The 19554-nt window shown below is 38.6% G+C and overlaps 1 long non-coding RNA gene across 1 annotated transcript in view; it reads right to left on the minus strand.

The window, feature by feature from the left end:
* The window catches only part of LOC115289897, a 375560-nt gene extending 357179 nt beyond the window's left edge, over positions 1-18381 (minus strand). Inside the window, exons 1-2 of the long non-coding RNA XR_003907859.1 lie at positions 18287-18381; positions 11414-11491 (exon numbers count right to left, since the gene is read on the minus strand). This is a non-coding gene — a long non-coding RNA (uncharacterized LOC115289897). The remainder of the gene's footprint in view (positions 1-11413; positions 11492-18286) is intronic.
* Between the last annotated feature and the right edge of the window lie 1173 nt (positions 18382-19554).

The raw sequence follows: 19554 nt of genomic DNA on the forward strand, positions 1-19554 counted from the left end.
TGGAACTGCTAGCTGGGTGACGGTGGAGCTGCTGTCGGATTGAATGACACCTGTCAGAGTATGATGAATGACCCTCTCTTCCCCACAATCCCCTGTTCTGTCACTCAGGTGAGGCCCATTAATCTTCATCGTGGTCCTGTCAGGCTAGGCACCCATGACGACAAAATGTCTTGAAGCATTTACCCCCAAGATGCATGGAACAATACGATCTTCTCATTGTCAGAGCCACATCAAATTAGCATAATTTATTATGACTCCCCTCCCCCTCACTCCCTACCTCTATTACCACCCCCCAAAAAAGCAAGTGGGGGCTAGATAGGATTAGACAGATGGAGTGTAGGACCAGACTGCCAACTACCAAGCCCCCTGCAGTGCCTGACTGGGGGGAGAGCATCTCTACAAACCAATCAAAAAGCTGGCAGTTCAATTACAGAGTAATAAAGGGACATTCATCATTCAATTAGGCACCTGTCATGGTTTCACAAAAGGGAAAACTTCTAACCTGAGACTCCGGGGAGAAGATGCTACAACCAGGAGACAGGGAAATAAATGAAAAAGGGGACAAAGTCAATTACAAAATAAGGGGAAAGTTCTCCCTAGGCAAAAATCAGAAAAGTTCGATGACCTTACCCAGATTAAAAGGGGCTAATATTAAAAGTAGCATGGTGCCCTCTTCTACAGCACATCTCATGATTGAATTTTCCCCCTAGAAGCCACCCAGGAAACTGAATTTTGTAAGAAAAAGAAATCAGAAGGAACGAGTAACTCTGTTACTTAAAAGCATTGTTCTTTAAATGACTAAGACATGAGGGCTAAGAGAAGAAAGCCTAGGCTGACATCCAACTCTGATGCTTCACCATATTGAGGGGGAATGATCACAAACGGTGTTTTGAAAATATGATGCCCTGCTAGTGGTTGGAAATAAGGACTGACAAATTTGATTTCTTAGCCAGTGTATGTACTGGTAATTGAGGCTAGAAAGGGGTTTTCAAAGGAAAAAAAAATCACATTTTTAAACTAAAATTTGTTCTTATAATCCAACAGCTGTTTCCTACCTCATTCATGCTAAAGCTTCCAGATAGGTTTTATAATGCAAGATGAGGTAATGAACCACAGAATGTTAAAGTAAAGACTGCAATGAGTTTAGCCAGCCCCTCAGTTTGGGACACACAGACTCAGGAACGCCCACCGTGGACTGTGGTTCTCTACATTACTCTGTAAGTCCCCTGACAGGGACAGACTATCACAACTCACCTCTACTCCCATGCACATTCCATGGCTCAGCACTGCTTCCCATATGCTTTGAATTATTTCCCCAAAGATCTCTTAAAACAAGAAAGAGACACTTTAGAGGAAAAAAATTAGCAAAGCTCCTCAGGTTATAGAATAGTAACATGTAGAGTCAAGTAAAAGCAAATATTTCTATTTTGAATGGAAGTTTACATATCGTTTTTTATGGAATTGATTATTCACTCTAATAATCTCTGTCTATAGTTGTCAAGAGACAGATTTACAATATATACAGTTTCTTTATATAGTGACTCAGGCCAAAGTGCAATATTCATCATGTGTCACCTGTTCAGGTACCAGGCTCTCAGATGCGATTTTCAAAGGCTCTTAGATAATTATATCATACCCCCTTTATTTGATTCTGGGGAAGAAAGATTCTTCTTTTTCCTTTTTCTTTCTTATCTTCTTTGCTTATTGTAAAGCTCTTTGTTACTTTCATTCTTTTAACTTGAAAATAATACTTGACACTTGCTCAAGATAAACCACACAACCAAGATGAAGTTAATTCCTAGAGCAACTATCTAAGGAAATGAAAGGTTCTATATAGAGAAACAAGACTTTTGTGGAAATACCACATAATGGTCTTTAAGATCCCTTTTGAGGGAATAAAAATATGTTACATTAAATTCGTGGTGTGTATGTGGGAACGCACGCGTTGTGTCATGTGCACTCATAAATGTACAAATACACACACACTATGAGTAACTTCCTTTCAGCTTTGGTTTTGAAGCCCCATCTGCAACAAAACATAAAAAAAAGGCAGGGTAGATCTTATTTTGTTGTATACTAAGGATACATTGATAAGCCCTCTCTATTCTTTTCATAAACCTTAAAAGTCATATCTTAAAGCCAGAAAGATGGCTCATTCCATCCAGAATGTATTTAGTTGATTAATAGGGCTCTATAAACCATGTTGGCAATTCCACTGGAGGGAGTAGAGTAGGGAGCAGAGGTAATGACTTTTGCTACTTTTCTCTCCCCATCTCTACCATCTTGGTTAGAGTCATGTTGATACATTTTTAAAGCCAAGAGAGGCTAGCATTTTTCCAGGTTTTTGTATTTTCACTGGGAGAATAGAAATAAGAATAGAGATGAGAGGGTGAAAACCACCAAGGTTATAATTAGTTATGAGAAAAATCTCCTGGGACAGAGTCTTCAGTTAAACCCTAACCAGTGAAAAACCTCAATAAATGTTCACCAATTCTAATAGGACAAAGATTTAGCAGAAGAATTAGACATAATGAAGTTTTATGCGTAACCAAAGACACAAATAGTTCTATATTTTGTGTATATGAAATTTTGTCTTGCAAGACCCATACGAGTGATGGTAGCAGGATACCCCCTCGGGGGCAGAAGGCCCGTACTGCCCTGAACAACACTGGGAGATCCAAGGTGGCCTCTTCATTTGAGCTCTAGATTACTCATTTGTAAAATGAAAGAACTGAACTAAATTATCTCAAATAATGTCTACACAAAATGATCTTATTTTGTAAATCATATCCTAAAGTTTTATTTTCAGAATGATCCATTTTGTTTTGATGAAAAGGCCAATGATAGTTGGAGACCAACCTCTAATTATGCCTTCAAAAATAAGAAAGGCTGTATTCTGTTTTATTACAGGTAGTCAGTGTGGGGTGTGTCACATAAATATCACAGATCTACCGAAAGAGTTTATTGCGTCTAACTCTCTGAGCATTTCTCACTGTCCCCAAAGGCGGGGGGGGGGGGGGGGTTGGCGGAGGGGAGGCTAGACCTGGTGCCCACAGCTTATGTAAATTCCCTGAGTTTAGTCTGCTCTAAGGGCTGACAGTCTGATTCCATCTTTATCATGTAAAGCTAAACTTAAATTAGATGTAAGTTAATATACAAGAAAGGGTAAAATTAATTCCAAGTTTGCTCTTTCTGAATAGAATAGTTCCATTCTAAAAATTTTAAAGTTGTTAGGTTGAATTGAAATTATATCTTTATCAGAAAGCTTGACTGCAGAAAAACAAAAAATCCAGGAGCTTAAAGCCATTTTTCCCAATGTGGTTCATATCATGGAGCACAGAGAAATGGTTAGAAGCTAAAAATCTAGCCGTCAAAAGATATACCGTTATCTTATATACCTCTAAGAAAGAAAAAAATAATTTCTTGCACCTTTAAGGGCAGAGCTTGGCTTCTGACTAGCTTCATCTATTGATGGGAATCTTCTTTCCTCACACCCATAAAGCACCTGATTATTCATCTTTCCTATGACATATTTTGCTCCAACAATATCACATTTACATCCGCATCTCTGTATCCATGCCTTTCTATTCACACAATAACTTTTTTCTTTTGATGTTGAACCATAATTTATTTTTTTGAAGATACTTTAAAGGGAAACTCAACCCAATGTAAGCAGTACAACAATGCATGGTGTTCAGTTAAAGTTAGGACAATGTGAACAGCAGCAACCAAGTTTAGTCAAGCTATGTGCAGCCTATGAAAACTACCTCATTAAGTTTATATGCAGACTATCACAACTACCTCATCACTGCCACCTGGCCAAAATGGATTGCAATATATTGATAAGGAAAAACACTTGGATTTCAGAAATGTTAAGTGAGGAAAAAGATGTACATCTTTTGAATGCTGAGAACAAACTGAAGTCTGAAGAGGGAAGGGGCAAGGGGAAGGGGGGTGACGGTCATGGAGAGGGGCACTTGTGGGAAGAGCACTGGGTGTTATATGGAAACCAACTAATAAACTATTAATAATAAAAAAATGTACATCTTCAAATCCATGAACTAAAGATATGTGAATAAGGTTTCTCTTAGCCCAGGGCCACCAATCTGAAGACCCCAGCAGACAAGCCAAACCAAGTGCCTCAAGGAGGAGGAAGAAAGAGCTAAAGCACACCCATAACCCATTCTCAGTCTGGCACACTGATAAGAAGACCCAATTTAGGGGTGCCTGGGTGGCTCAGTCGGTTAAGCCTCCAACTTCAGCTCAGGGCATGATCTCACATTTGTGGGTTCAAGCCCCGCATCAGACTCTGTGCTGATAAGCTCTGAGCCTGGAGCCTGCTTCTGATTCTGTGTCTCCCTCTTTCTGCCCTTCTCCTTCTCATGCTCTCCATCTGTATCAAAAATAAATAAAATATTTTAAAAATACTCAAAAAGGAAAAAAAAAAAGACCCAATTTAGAAATCCATGGAGTGTCTGGGTGGCTCAGTCAGTTAAGTATTCGACTTTGGCTTAGGTCATGATCTCACAGTTTGTGGGTTCAAGCCTCGTGTTGGCCTCTGTGCTGACAGCTAGCTCAGAGCCTGGGGCCTATCTTCAGATTCTGTATCTTCCTCTCTCTCTGACCCTCCCCAACTTATGCTGTATCTCTCTGTCTCTCAAAAATAAATAAAAAACATAAAAATTTTTTTAGAAATCCATGGAGAGGACTTCCAGACAATATTTCTCTAAATATGACTCTACAGAATAGTGACTAGTTGAGATGAAACAAATTAGAATCCATTTGGCTAAAGTCACTACTTGCCTTTGGGTTTGCAGTCTATCTACCTTGACAAGCTGAGGATTTATATCCATGTCTTCTCATTTCTTTTTATTCTGCCAGAGAATTTGGATCCTTGCTCTTTTTTCTAGTATTTGTTTTTCTTTCTTTCTTTCCTTTTTTCATAACAAGGCCATTTCAGATTCTTGGGAGAGCAGTAACATGATGAAAATGGCATTTGGGTTAGCTTATTTGGTGGCAAAGTGCAGACACATTGCAGACAGTGTGGTTGAGGTAGTGAGGCATGACCCTACCAGCACACTGACCTGAGTATTTGAGTATTACAGCTGGTGGGGGTAGAGTATCAAAACATTTCCTCACACCCACCTCTGCCTTTCCCTTGTTTTGTCAATCTGCCTTTCCAGTAGTGCCACTTGTACTGTCCGTCATTCTACCTGTCCAGGACAAAAGAGAAGTACTTCCAGTCCTTACTGCATGAGGGAATGACTTTGCTCAGCATCACAGACTCCAGCATTCTGCCTCCTGAGGAATGGAAACTTGGCTTCCTTGGCTTTCCTGTTGTCCTTGAGTGAGTTAAGCAAATTAACAGACTCTGCATATAAGTTCTAGCCTTTGGCCTCTGTCCTGCTTCAAAGTCCTCTCCAGCCTCTTGGGTCTTTACTGTGAAAGCTGACTGAAATCCTCCTCACAATCATATGGCCATCCAGACCATGGCAGTCAGTCCTAGCAAAACACAATCTGTTCCTAAAATTATATCCAATTTTAATAAATCATTTCCAAAAGCAATTAATAAGCTTACATAGAACTGGCGACCAAACAGACTTGGGTGCTTTGCCTCAAGTCCACAGACACATCTTAATCTACATGATCCAGATTGTAAATGCAAAGTTCTCTTTTGTTTACTGTGAAACATGCAGGTGAAACATGCAGGTACTACTCAGGCCTCCACCTCACAATCTGCTTGATTTTAAGTAGACAAGGCTGAATATTAGGTATAACCAAGTACCCATAATTCACTCATGCATGCATTCATTCATTCACTCATTCATTCAATGTTGTCTGTTAAGCATTATGTTGGGAATTGAAAATACAAAGACAAATACAACTTAAGCTCTGTTCTCTAGGAATTCACAGTCTTGTGGGGAAGAGTCACACACAAATAGATGACCAGAATACAGAGGGATGAGTACACTGTCAAAAATAGGCCCCGAGTATCATTAGGGAAGCACAAAGTCAGGGGTGCCCTAATTCACTGAGACTTGGAAGTTAGACTTCCCTCTAGTAGACTTCCATTATCATGTATGATATCCCAGATGATGCTGTTTAAGCAAAAGCAAAGGATACTACAGAACAGAAGGCTTTGTTTACACTCCAGGTAAGGAAATTGAGGGTTAAAAAAAGTAATCACACCAACGCAAAAAGAAGAGGAAGACAGCAAAGTATCGGGAATGCAGCTGGATGAATAATTGATGAGCTGGTGGCCTAACAGAGACTCTCATTAATATAATCCTGCAGTTTCATTAAGTACTGTTCCAGGCTTGTCTTGGAGGGGGCCTCCTGAGTCTTGATTAGGGATTGTGTGGCTTTCGCTTTGACATCAGAACTTTGGGCCTTGGGTTTTGACAACTGCTTCCTAAGCTCCTATCCTTTTACCCCAGCACTTTCAGAAGCCCTTTTCGATCCCTGTCTCACTAATCATGGGCCCCTAACCATGACAGTCAGTCCTAGTAAATAATATATCAAGATAAATGATAATTGTTCTGTTTTAAGTGTCTCCTAATGAGCATCATAAATTAAAAATTAATATTGCAAAGACTGTATGAATAGCATCAAATCCATAAACAAAGCAGCGGGAATCACGCTTGCAAATGAAAGCTAAACACCTCCCTTGTCCTCTTTTCCATTCCCCACCTCTTCCCACCCTCCCCCAACTCCTTCGCTGGGTCTACAGACCTGAAATTCAGGCTCCCAGGAATTATACTGCAAATAACAATACGAGTCATTTTTTTTTCCCCTACAAGTTATTTCTGGTCTGCTCCTTACCTAACTTGGCTTAGTGTGATTTGAAGATTCAATCCAGAAATCTTATTCCTCATTTTTATTTTTCTTGGCCAGAGGCAGAGAAGGTAGAATTAAATTACAAAAAACTTTCATGTGGGTCAGATGAACTACGTCAGACCCCATACAAAGGGTGAACATAGAGTCGCTTTTGTTCGCATCAAATAAGTTCTGTCCTTCCATCTTAGAGAATGGCATTTCAAATGGAGCCACATTTAAGGGAAAATTATATACCAAAATTTTAATAGTAGAGTTTTTGTCTGTATAGATGGTACTTATTATTTTATTTTCTTTGATGCATTCCAGAATTTTGTAAATATCTACAGTTATCATTATTACTTGTGCAGTAGAAGATAGAAATTATCATTCAGAAGTGAAGAAGAGTACTTGGTTGGACATAAAAGCCCTGTCACAAGGTTAAAAGAACCATCAATTTAAGAGCATTTTATAATGCAGCAGACACTAAGCTAGGTGTGTGTTATCTCTGTCCTTCACAGCAGCACTGAAAGGTAGATGATATTCTTCCCAGCATCTAACTGCTGTCTAGAGGAAAAGGAAGCTTAGCCAACAGGCTCTGAGCATTCCAATTCCTTTCTTTTCTTTTTTTTTTTTTTAAGGTGGACACATGGAATGTCTTGACCATATGGCATTAAATATTCCACTTATGTAACTGATGTGCCTTGTTGGAATTACAGGATCACCCCACAACCTGCTGGTTATCATTTGGCTTCTGGTGCCAGTATTCAATGGTATGACTACGCACAGGTCATGCTCGGGTAAATATTTCAGGCCACATGGCAGTCATATTTCTCACTATAAATGAATATGTGGGCTTTGTTCTATGTAAAATCAATTTGACCCAAACTTCAGTTCAGTTGCCTTAGCACTGAAACAATAAAGATTTCCTAAGCCTTCAGGGATTGCCAAACTCTCTCTACCAGGCCCATGCCAGTCCTACGTCCCATTAAATGCTATCTCTCAGTTGATTTGCTTGTTTTACTAATCTGAGGATTCAAATGTTCACACAGCCCTGTGTGGAGAAAGTATAAAACCATTCACCTTTTTGGCAAGTGAGCTACATTACGAATAAAGGTGGCAACACTTCAGGTTGTTACCCAGATTACTTTTACAAAACTTAGCTGAAATGCCATCCCTGTGCCCCTGAGGACTGTGCATATTGGGCACTGGTGCTGGCGTTGCTGCCGCTGGGACCCCCTCACGCACCACAGGCACTATAGTCGTAACAGTGTGACAAAGAAAAACTGAACCTCTCTCCCTCCCCAGGATACCCCAAACCAACGAGGGCTAAATCTCTCAAAAACCAAAGCGCACAGAAGTAGACAGCGGTTTAGCTCATTAAATCTGTTGCGGAACCAGGAGAATTCCAAGAACAGCAGTAATACATTTTTATCTTATAAAAATGTCCCAATGAAACAACAGCTCTGAATGCAAAGGTAAAAACTAAGCATTTGATAATGTTCCCTTTCACATCTGTCAACATTTTAGAGAAACTTCAAATGGCTCTAGAAGTTCTTAGTTTATGCACAGAATACATTTGAGGCGACTTTACTTTCACAGGTACCCAGGCTTCAAAAAATATATGCCATGCAATCACAGACCTTTAAAGCTCCAAAAGATCATGAAAGTCATGGTGGCTTACCCTTCCTCATTTAACATGTGTGAGGAAAGTTCAGAGAGGTTGAAACACAGCTCTAGGTAACTCAACATGATTAGATTCCAGGAAATCTAAAGGCTAAAGAGAAATTAGGGGCAGACTTCTCATTGTACCCTTAGCAATTGAATGGCAAATGACTCCATCTATGATCAAGGGCTAACCCAGACAAAGTGCACTGGACACCTGACCTTTTAGTATTTTTACAAGAAAAATTAAATAGAGAATTGAAACATTTGCCCAAATTGCTTTGGTTAATTTATTGAACTTTGCTTACCTTAAAAAAAAAAGTAGAATAGGCAGGGTGACACATTTTTTAGCGTTGAAATAATAGTAGGGTCATATTTGATGTGAAATATGTTGTTTTTATTATATCATACAAGAGTATCATTTCATGAAACTTTTCATGTTTCAATTACGACTACCCTTGAACAAGGCAGGGCTTAGGGGTGCTGACCCCTGCACACAGTTGAAAATCTCCCAAAACTTAACTAATAGCCCACTGGTTATATGTTATATGTATTATATACTACATATATATAGCATATATATATATATAGCATATATATCTAGATATACTCTTCTAAAGAAAATAAAATGTTAAGAAATTCATGAGAAAAAAATACATGTACAGTACTGTACTGTAAAAAGTCCATTTTTAAGTGGATTTGCACAATTCAAATGTATGTTACTCAAGGATAAACTGTATATTTATATGTACACCCTCGCAAACACATATGTCGGGTTCACTCAAAAAAAAAAAAAAAAAAAAGGAAATTCCTTTCAGAAGGAATTTCACTTTTGGCCCCATTCAACTTTATTTAAAAAACAAAACAAAACACTAGCAAATGTAAAATAGCACTTTCTTGAAAAACATTTGGGGATCTTTGTGCAAAACAGTCATTTTTTTTTAAATCACTGCTGCCCAAAATGTTCTTTCTACCCTAGACCTAGTACAATGTTCTGTGGATTATGAATTTTAAAAAAATTAAACATAAGAAACTAGGGAAAAGGACAAATGCGTAACAGATGAAAAAGGAAACAGAACATTCCTTTGTGGTTTTAAGATACATTTTTTTCTTTCCTAAAATCTTAGTTTGAGGTACACTGCAAATTTAATTTGCTTAGTTCTTGGCACACACAGTAAATGTTTCATAATATGTGTTGAATGAACGCTGAACTAAGAGACAGAAGAGTCAACTTGCTATGCAAAGCTAGGCAAAATTCTTAACTTCTCTGAACTCCAACTTTTTTCACTGGTAAAAAGAAATGATGCAGCAAGAGCACTGTTTCCTTCAAGGATATCCAAAGAACTATTACCATGGAATATTAATAGATATTGAAAACCCATGAAAATCATTTATAGCTGATAGATTAATAGGTGGTCCCTTCACCAGATTTCTACATCCTCCATCCTCATCTATGTATTCCTGATCATTCAATGAGCCCTAACTTCCTGGCTCAGAAATAGTGGCCTCTGAAGAAGGAAAAAAAAAAAAAAAAACCCACGAAGACCAGAAAAAAAATCACTCTGGATTTGTTTTGAATAGAAAAAAAACAAAAACAGAAAGTATGTCCAACTCATAGACACGATTCTATTAAGCCCCCCAAACTAAGGAACAATAGTTTGGCTTTGAATTGGTGACCTCTTTTATATTCCATACATACTTTATTTTTGTACATCTGACCTTTCACAAAAAGGAAAGAGAAACAGAAGGTATTTTTGGCTCAAACAACATCTTGCCCCAAAGACACCACAGCAATGGGCACTCTGCACCATTTGTTCAGGAATGTTTCTATAGCAATCAGCATTTACGCAGGGGCCTGGAATTAACACGAGCCCCACCCACCTGCTTTTGTGACTTTGGGATATAAAAGGAGCCAAGTTCCAGAGTTGTACCTGCCATCACCTACAGCCGCAACTCTGGCTTACTAACATTAGTGTCAAGAAACAAGGATAATCCTCTCTGTGAAGGGGTTCTGAGTTTGAGTAGCCAGACAGCATGGCTTGTCTGGAAAAGCACAGCATAATAGTAAATGTGTGATGTTAAATTAGGCAAATCACTGAGAAGTTTCAGCTTTAATTTTCTCAAGCAAAATGGGAATAAGACTAGAACTTACCTTACGAGTTGAATAAGAAAATGTATTTGTAGGATTTGACCCAATATCTGATGCAGAATAAGTGTTCAATAAGTGGTGCCTATTTTTATTATTGTCTAACTGAATCCAGACCATAGTTAAGATATCAAGGATAAAGAAATGTTAAACAATGTGTTGGTGTAGACACATTCTATTGTGATATAAAATGCATTATAAAGACACGGGGAGGTACTCATGTTGAATTGGAAAACAGTTCTGCTTTCATTGGTTCGTTTTGTTCAATTTACTCTAGCAAATGACTTAGAAGTGTTAAAGAAAACCAACCGGCTACCCATAGATGATCAGCAAATCTTTTACTTGAAAGGTAAAATGGGTAGTCAGAGACGCAGCCGCTTCTCAGGAGATATCACCGTAGGTTTCTATTCTTTGTTTAAAATAGCAACCCATTTTGAATCGAAACTGTTGGGCATTTTGCAGCCATTCTGCCATTCTGAGGCTTGTGCATGCCAACAAACACCTCCTAGATATCATTATTAAGCACTGATATTTCACGCTGTGGTCTCTGATCATCTTTATGTGGTCAAAGATGGCTTCAGTTTACCCAGCAGGGCAGATCACTGCCACCCTTTTATCTCCAGAAAGTGGACCCAGAAGCATAAGTAGGAGCAAGTGGCACCTTGCCCAAAGGGTCCATGGTCTGCCCAAGTGACTGGACCACCAAATCCGTAAATGTGGCAATCAGCCATATAGCAATGCCAGCCCCTTAACCATCCCACCCAACATGCAAATCAGATTCACACTCACTCATTTTCAGAGCTACTCGGGCGGTGAGCACAAGCCTCAAGTTTTCCAGGTGTCTGTACTGCCAAAATGGTTGACAGGCTGAAACAAGGTATATTTGGGGGGAAAAAATAATAGTAAAGATTCAATTAAAGGATATCGAATGAAGGCAAAAGAAATTACCCAACCCATTTGCAAACCACACACTGGAAATGAATGGGTTCTTTAGTGTTTGGGACATTTTAGTGTTACAAAAATGTAGACTATAGAGCTATTATATCGAGTAATTTATGGGATGAATATTGTAATTCATTGAATGTCATGACTTATCTTTTATTCATATAGTTACTATTCCATTACCAGAGAGGGAGGTTTGTCAAAGGTTAATTATTTTAAATTGCTCCAGCAAATTTATTTTGATTTGTACAATTTTTTTGAATAATCACAGGTCTATATATTCATACATCTTTATGAGGCTTCTTTTTAAAAAATAATATTCTTTGATGAGGCAGTTAAAGCTAGATAAATGCTTTAGCGATGTCTTTAAAATATATTCTCTTTAACTCTGGAGGTAGATCTATAAAGAATTATTATATTGTTATTATTGTTGACATTATCAGGCTTTTTTTTAGAACTTTCTATTTTTCTAAGAAAATTCCAATTTAAAAAACGGCTGAGAAATTAAGCTTTGACTTTCTCAAGAGGTTTGTCATGGGTCACAGTATCTCTTCGCCTGAATCACTATCTGGAATGCTCCCCTGTATGGTGGGTGAGGAAAGCAGTGGCATCTGCTCTCTGGTGTGTCTCCACCTCTGTTTCACATGAGATTGCCCCCTGGCCAGGAGCACACCTCCTCAGCACATGAAAACTGGTCTCTGTGGGGCAATACATGCTAGAAGACAGGTGAAATACTTTCACAGTTGGAAAAATCATTTTCAGTTAGAAATTAATTAATTATAAATTATAAATTCCTAAGTTAGATAGGAAGGCAGAAGCAAAGAGAGGAATTTGTAAGGCTACACTACATATGGTATATTCAATATATAGATTAATCCAGCTCCGTCTCCTTCAAAACCTAGCGCCTCTCTCAGGAAGCCTTTCTGACTATGCTTGTTCTCTTTATATTTCCCAAATACTTATGTATCAAGTCTGTACTTCATTAATATGGTCTTATTGTTATGTAGACTTTTAATTATTCGATCATTTGAGACTTAGAGAGAGACAGTGAGAAAAGGTTTCGTTTAGAGTCAAAAGACCTAAACTCACATTTACACCCCAAGGTTTGTTACCTCTGTGGGCTTAGATACGTTGTTTGATTTGTCTGAGACTCAATTTCTTTACTGTAAAAGAGGAATAGGAAAACCTGCCTGTGTGCTTTGTAGAGTTGGCCGTATGTTACCTAATAATTACATACTTCTGAGTTTATAAAATTATTGCATATTTACCTTATTTAATCCCCAAACACAGAATAAGATGAGCACTATTATTCACCCATTTTTATGTGAATTGTGTGAAAATACTATTTTTAACACCATAAATTATTATTTCCAGTCTGGAGATTTTATATCATCAATTTAATATTAATAGCCTTAAGATACAGGCTATATCTATCTTTCATTTCTTTTTTATTTTATTCTTTCCTCATATCCCTTTCTTTTAGGTGCCTTGATAGATTGAAAACATAGATTTTTCCAGTAAAGACAACAAAGTGCTTTGCAAAATAAAAGCACAGTAAGGATGTATCTATATGTTGCCAGAGTGACACTAATTTTACTTGATGTCAGAAAGAAAATAATAATCTACCATTTGATCAAAATTTTTACTTTTTAATCAGTTGTATTGCTCTAAAACACGTGGTAAAATGTTCTTGAGAGCACAAAAGTTTCAAAAGTGCAGAAATATAATGCACATATACTCTATAATGCTCTAGCTAACACAAGCCATAGTACATGATTCTGGAAATCATGAATTGTGGCTCAGGTACCAAGGCTGTGAGGTATTTCCTGGTTACTTACTCCAATCCATCCATGAGGGGACCTTTTCTGTCTTATTCACACTCAATACTTTAGATGCCTGGCTCATAGTTGGGGCTCAGTAAATATTAACTAAGTATAAAGTCCTTCATTTCACTCACATAAACCAAACCCTTAGAAGACTATGGAACTTTGCATTAAAGCAGAGCTTGGAATTCTGAAGTGGATTCAGAAAAGAGAAAGTGTTGGAAATGAGACTCATAAAAAAAAGTTAAAGAAGTTATTAATCCAAATAATAAAAGTAAGAGGAGACTGCAAGCATCATATCACTTCATACAAAGTATCTACTGTAGAGCAGAACATGTTGGCAAGAAGACCCTTGCTTCTGCTGTGAATAGAAGCAGGGGAGGTGTGTTCAACTTGGTACACAGGAGGGGCATTCATAAAAGTAAATAAACTTGTAAACACCTACATGTGTACACACATAAAATAAACCCTCATTGAGAAGTGGTAGAAAGTGAATAGGAAAATTACAGCATTAGTTCCTCATTATTGAGTTTTTGTTATGTGTCAGACCCAGACACTGTGTGTTTAAGTACTTGACTTACGTTGTCTCATTAAACAAGTTCTCTCTGGCAGATGTTATCATAGATGAGGAAACTGAGGCTAGGAGTAGTTAGGTACCTTATTCAAAGTCACATGCCAGTGGTCAGAACATATTATATATTCTTTTGAATATATTTTTTCAAATATTTTACTATTACTGAGTCTTCCTTACCCAGATTTCACAGTAAAATTAGAGCCCAGCAGGATAGAATCACTGGATCAGTGAGTAAAGAGATTTCATCTTCAAAATGGAATATGTGACCCTAAACATTTTTATTTTCCTGTCATCTAGCTGTACATCAATGAAGGGTATATTGAATCATTCTGTATTGTTAGGGTTGATCAGTAGTTTCACCCCATTAGTTGGTTGTCCATGAATCAGAGGTCTTCAGCAGAATGGCCAGTCTTTGATAGCATGGCAGACAGTTTGTATTGTCATTGAATTATTCTGAATTATTATTCTGTATTGTTGCCTAAACCTATTCAATTAGCCGTGTAATGGTCAAATATCCAAGAATCTGTTGTCTAAAGTAAGATTTCTGTGTGAGGAGACACTGAACCATGGTATGAGCCGCATTAGCAGCAATTTTGTGACTCTAACAGTCCGAAGTATTGCCATGAATCATCAAGATGGCAGAATGAAAGGCAGGCCCCGGAGACTATCAGAGCAACAACGAACTCACCCTTTTCTCCATTCTATCAAACATCACCAGAGAAAAGTGTTCTGTATTCAGTATCTTTTACCAGCAACAATCTGCTTGTTTCAATCCTGTGGGCTGGGATATTTCTATTTTTAATTCTCCTTAACAAAGACTTCTAAGTCCAGAAGCTTCCTCCAAGGCCTGTGAAGTGCTATTCTGATCACCCCTTCATGTTTCTAAGCTGCTATGGGATAATGTTGTGGAGAGAAGGCCCCCAGGGGAACAGCTGATTGGATTCTGGCAAGATGGACCAAACATCTGCTTCAAACAAAAGGCATCTGCATATTTCACATTTATTTTTCATAATTTACAGAAGCAACCTGCCAAAATTCAGCAAGGGAGAATACACTAGCACATAATTAGCTTAAAGTTTGCTTGCTTTAGAAGTATGAGCATGAAGCCCAGGAGCTCACCTGGGAGGACATCGGGAATGGTGGAACTACAGTTTGATTTCTGGATATTCAGTTTTAGATCTTGTTTGCCAGGGCAGAAAACCCAGCACTGCTAGGCTTACCAGGGAGAAGTAAATATGCCAGAGGTGACATTAGGAAGTTCCTTTGTCCTCCTGTCAAATAAAAAGGCTTTTATTTGGTGTGAAACCAAATGGGTGGCCTAAGGTAATATCATTTATTAAACAAGATTTGATTAAGCAGAAATATTTTACTTCTACCACTGAGCTCTGCAATATCCGGCATAGATAATGGTGCAACGACACAGGACTTAAAATAAAAATGTGTGTGCAGACGTACAAGGGGCATGGTGAAGAATCTTGTGTGGGAGGGCGGCATTGTTTTTCAAAGCATCTGAAAGTTGTTGCTTACCAAAATATACTGGAAAATATACTTGTTGCCCAGAAAATAGTATGTTTGTAATATGTGAGGAAAGCAAAGAGAACAAGATAATGGATGACTTGATCAGTCTTAATATATCCTGGAAGAAGGGATACAACAAATTATCTGCCCTCTATGAATGAGATCTTCCCAGATGAATTTCAAACTTTGCAAGATCATTATTATGTGAAATAACTAAAGCTTGCTTAATTAGAAAATAAAACATGAAGAATGGATTTCTGAACGCAAGTGTGCATGCACGCACATGCAAAAGAGAGAGAGACAGAAGGAGGAAGGGGAGTTTTCTTTTGTTTCTTGCAAAGGAATTTCAACCCTGTGTCCATTATTTTAAAAAATACTATGGGGTGCCTGGGTGGCTCAGTGGGTTGAGCGTCCGGCTTCAGCTCAGGTCATGGTTCGTGGGTTCGAGCCCCGTGTTGGGCTCTGTATTGACAGCTAGCTCAGAGCCTGTCTTGGGATTCTGTGTCTCCCTCTCTCTCTCTGACCCTCCCCTGCTCATGTTGTGTCTCTCTCTCTCTCTCTCTCTCTCTCTCTCTCTCTCTAAAATAAATAAAATATTTTTTAAAAATTAAAACAAAATACAAGGTATAAGATCCTGTGGGATTTCCCCTGGGTCTTAACTCCAGGAGAAAGCATACTTAAAGCAAAGTCCGCAAAGTATTAGGTGCTGTTGTTTTTGAAATATTCAAAACACAGGTCCCTGGTGGGAAGGTCAAGTGGCATTTTGATTTTGCTGACTGTCTATTGTCTTCTAGTCTTAATCACTGTTTTACAAAAGCATTGTGTGCCTGATTTAGTTGTAGCCACAATGCTGACCGGCCACAAATCAGTGTAATAACAGCATGGTGGTCCAAAGGATTTAACATCTTAAGGTTTCAAACAATGTAAAAGCAATGTGTTCAATGCAGGTGCTACGAATAATTCCTTGGTAACTCCTACTTAGTTCTAAGGAGTGACTTGGTTGTGGCTATTCCAAATATCACCTGGTCTAAATTTCTTTCTTTTTTTTTTAATGTTTATTTATTTATTATTTTGAGAGTGAGAGCTGGGAAAAGGCAGAGAGAGAAAGGAGAGAGAATCCCAAGCAGGCTCTATTCTGTCAGCACAGAGTCCTACGTGGGGGTTCAATCCCATGAACCGTGAGAACATGATCTGAGCTAAAATCAAGAGTTGGGCACTTAACCAACTAAGCCACGCAGGTGCCTAGCCTAGTATAAATTTCTGATATCTAATTTACCATGTGCACACCAAACTGGTTAGAAATATGAAATCCCAATTAAAAAGAGAAGCTAATTTGAAAACAACAATTTGTAACTATGCACTAACCTGCTGTTTGAGATTCGCTAATTATTCTTAAACCTGCATTCTTTTTAAAAATGTTTCAATGTACTTAAATTTCAAATCAGTATATCATACATAAACCTCTTCTCTATAAGTTCTCTTCTCTTTTTGCAATGGACTCTTAACAGAGGGGCAGTTTGTTATAAAAGAAAGAGGCTGGACTTGATTTGAATCAAGATCTCAGACCTAGATTTGAATCCTGGTTCAACCATATATAAAGCTGGGTGACTTCTGCAAATTATTTAAACTCCCAGGGTCTCACTTTTTCTTCTATTAGGGAAGGCGTTTTTGCTGTAAGGGTTAAAGGAAGTAGCTTATGTTTATCACAGCACTTCATCTGCACCTAAACTGGCATTTTAATTTGCCCAAGATTTGAACTTGCTCAAATTTAGGTGTCTTACATACTGTAGAGCTCTTTGAAAGAAAAATCATACCAAAACAGGAGGGGGTCTGGCAAGAAGACAAATTTTGAAAACAAACCTCGAAGTTGATTAAGAGGAGTAATACTAACATAGTGGTATTTGTCATTCTATGCACTTGCGCGGAAGTGTCAATAACTGAAAGTAAAAACTGAAAGAGCTGTTTCTCTAACATTTCTGTACTGGGGCACAATATATACTCTTCCGGGAGTATACTCTTTCTTCCTTCTAGGGCAGCTGTGTGGGAAACGGTCAGCAGCAGTGGCCCTGCCTGTTAGAAGCAGTGGAGAGTTGGTAGCAGTCCCCAGCAGAAGCAGTGGCACAGGAGAATGGGATGTTCCCAACAGAAGTAGCTGCCATGTTCAGAGAGACAGCATTCACCCAAAAGCACTCAGTGGGAGAAGTGGTAACCAGCAAAAGTGCCCAGATTAATACCAACTTGCACTGTGCTGTCCAACTTGGTACCACCAGCCACATGTGGTTGCTTAAAAAAATGAATTAAGATTAAAAATTCAGTTTCTCAGTCTCACTAACAGATCCATCATTGTAGACAGTTCTATCGGGCAATGCTGGACTAGTAGATGACTGCTTCATTCCAAAGCACATGTGAAAGACCCGTTAGAGGCTTCCCAAGTGCCTAGAGACTGAGGCAGTGGGAGCCGGGAAAGGAGGAGGTCCCAAAACAGCAGTTAGAGGAGGAGTTGGTGAAGTACAAGGTATTTCCTTTAGAATGACCTCTTTCCATCTCAGGTGAAAACTATGGAAATGCAGTGCATGCACAAAATATGGCTAGCACACTGCCTTTAATGTAATAAGCTTCAACAAATATAAACTCTCTTCTGCTTAAGATCTCTGTGCTGGCATTAGTAATTTCTAATATAACTATCATCCCAGCACTACAATGATTTCCCAGCACCTATATTAGATAATTAACCCCTTCAAAAGCAGCCAAAGATTTGTCATTGAATAAAGAACATGGTACAAAGTCCTGAGACTCCTATCTTACCAAGAAGAGCAGAAACGCTGGAGCCAGAAAGCCTGAATATGAATCCAGCTCTCAGGCTTGTTGGCTGTGGTGCATTATCAGTTAACCTCTCTGAGCCTCGGATTCTCACCTGTGAAATGAGGACAGTAATAGCGCAGATATCATTAGGTTGTTATGAATGCCTGACACATCACCAGCACTAGAAAAGTGTCTGTTAAATAAATATTTCCATTCCTCAATACACCGATCTTCAATCACGTTTCAAGTCGGTCTTCTGCTATTGGCTTGTTTCCTCTCTACATTTCAACTGTGCATTATTCCCTCAACCTGACTTAAAACCTTTTCCTCTTTTTATATCTACTGAAATCCTACATACACATCTTTCAAAATGCACCCTCTAGAAGAATGTTTCCTAGAAGGTCAGTCTTACTGCAGCATGTCAATAACCTAGTGTTTATCTCAGGATTAAAAGCTTTGTTTCATTCTAGTCTGCCTTGTTCTTCATAGCTTGATCTTCACATGTCTGGACTGACCCTAGATTGTAAATTCCTCAAGGAATGATTCATGCTTGTAGTTCCCAGAATACAGGGCTGAAATAGGTGCTCAGTAAATTCTTACAAGGGGGTGAGAAGGAGGGAGGGTATGGCATGCCTCTCAGACCAGTTTTGTCTGAATGCTGTGTCTTACAATCTGCACATACACGGCTTTTCAAGTTGTCTACACAAAATATCAAGCATAATATCCTTCAGATGGTAAGGGAAAATATTTGTTCATCTCCATTACATGGTCTGCTTAATTGTCTGCAAATATCTAGGTTTCTGCACCCTCTGGCCCAATCACAAGGACTCCCCACCAAGGATAATAGCCTGGAACCCAAATGTTCCATTGTGGGTACTGCTCTTGCTGGGAAGTGGCAGACTCAGGAGAGTTCTGTCTGTGATCAAGTGCACCTGGTTTTTTTATGGGCTGCTGATTTCTAAGAATTAAGCCTGATTTTATTTATACAGACATAAAGACATGACATAGGAAAATGATAAAATGCTGATTCACGAACAGATATTTTCAAAACCATCTCCCAATGTAAATCTTCAAACAAGGAAGACGCTGAGCAACACCACAGTACATCCGTGGTGTCCCGAGACCGCGTATCATAGAACAAAGGAAGAACCAGAGGGAGGCACAGAATATGTACGCCTAGACCACCCTCACACTGGATAATTTGCCCATGAATAAGAATTGTCTACATTTGTGTTCTGGGCCTATCTTGACTTTGGGAGGGATCAAAATTT

This window comes from Suricata suricatta, chromosome 4 (genome assembly GCF_006229205.1).
Source record: "Suricata suricatta isolate VVHF042 chromosome 4, meerkat_22Aug2017_6uvM2_HiC, whole genome shotgun sequence".
Lineage (NCBI taxonomy): Eukaryota > Metazoa > Chordata > Mammalia > Carnivora > Herpestidae > Suricata > Suricata suricatta.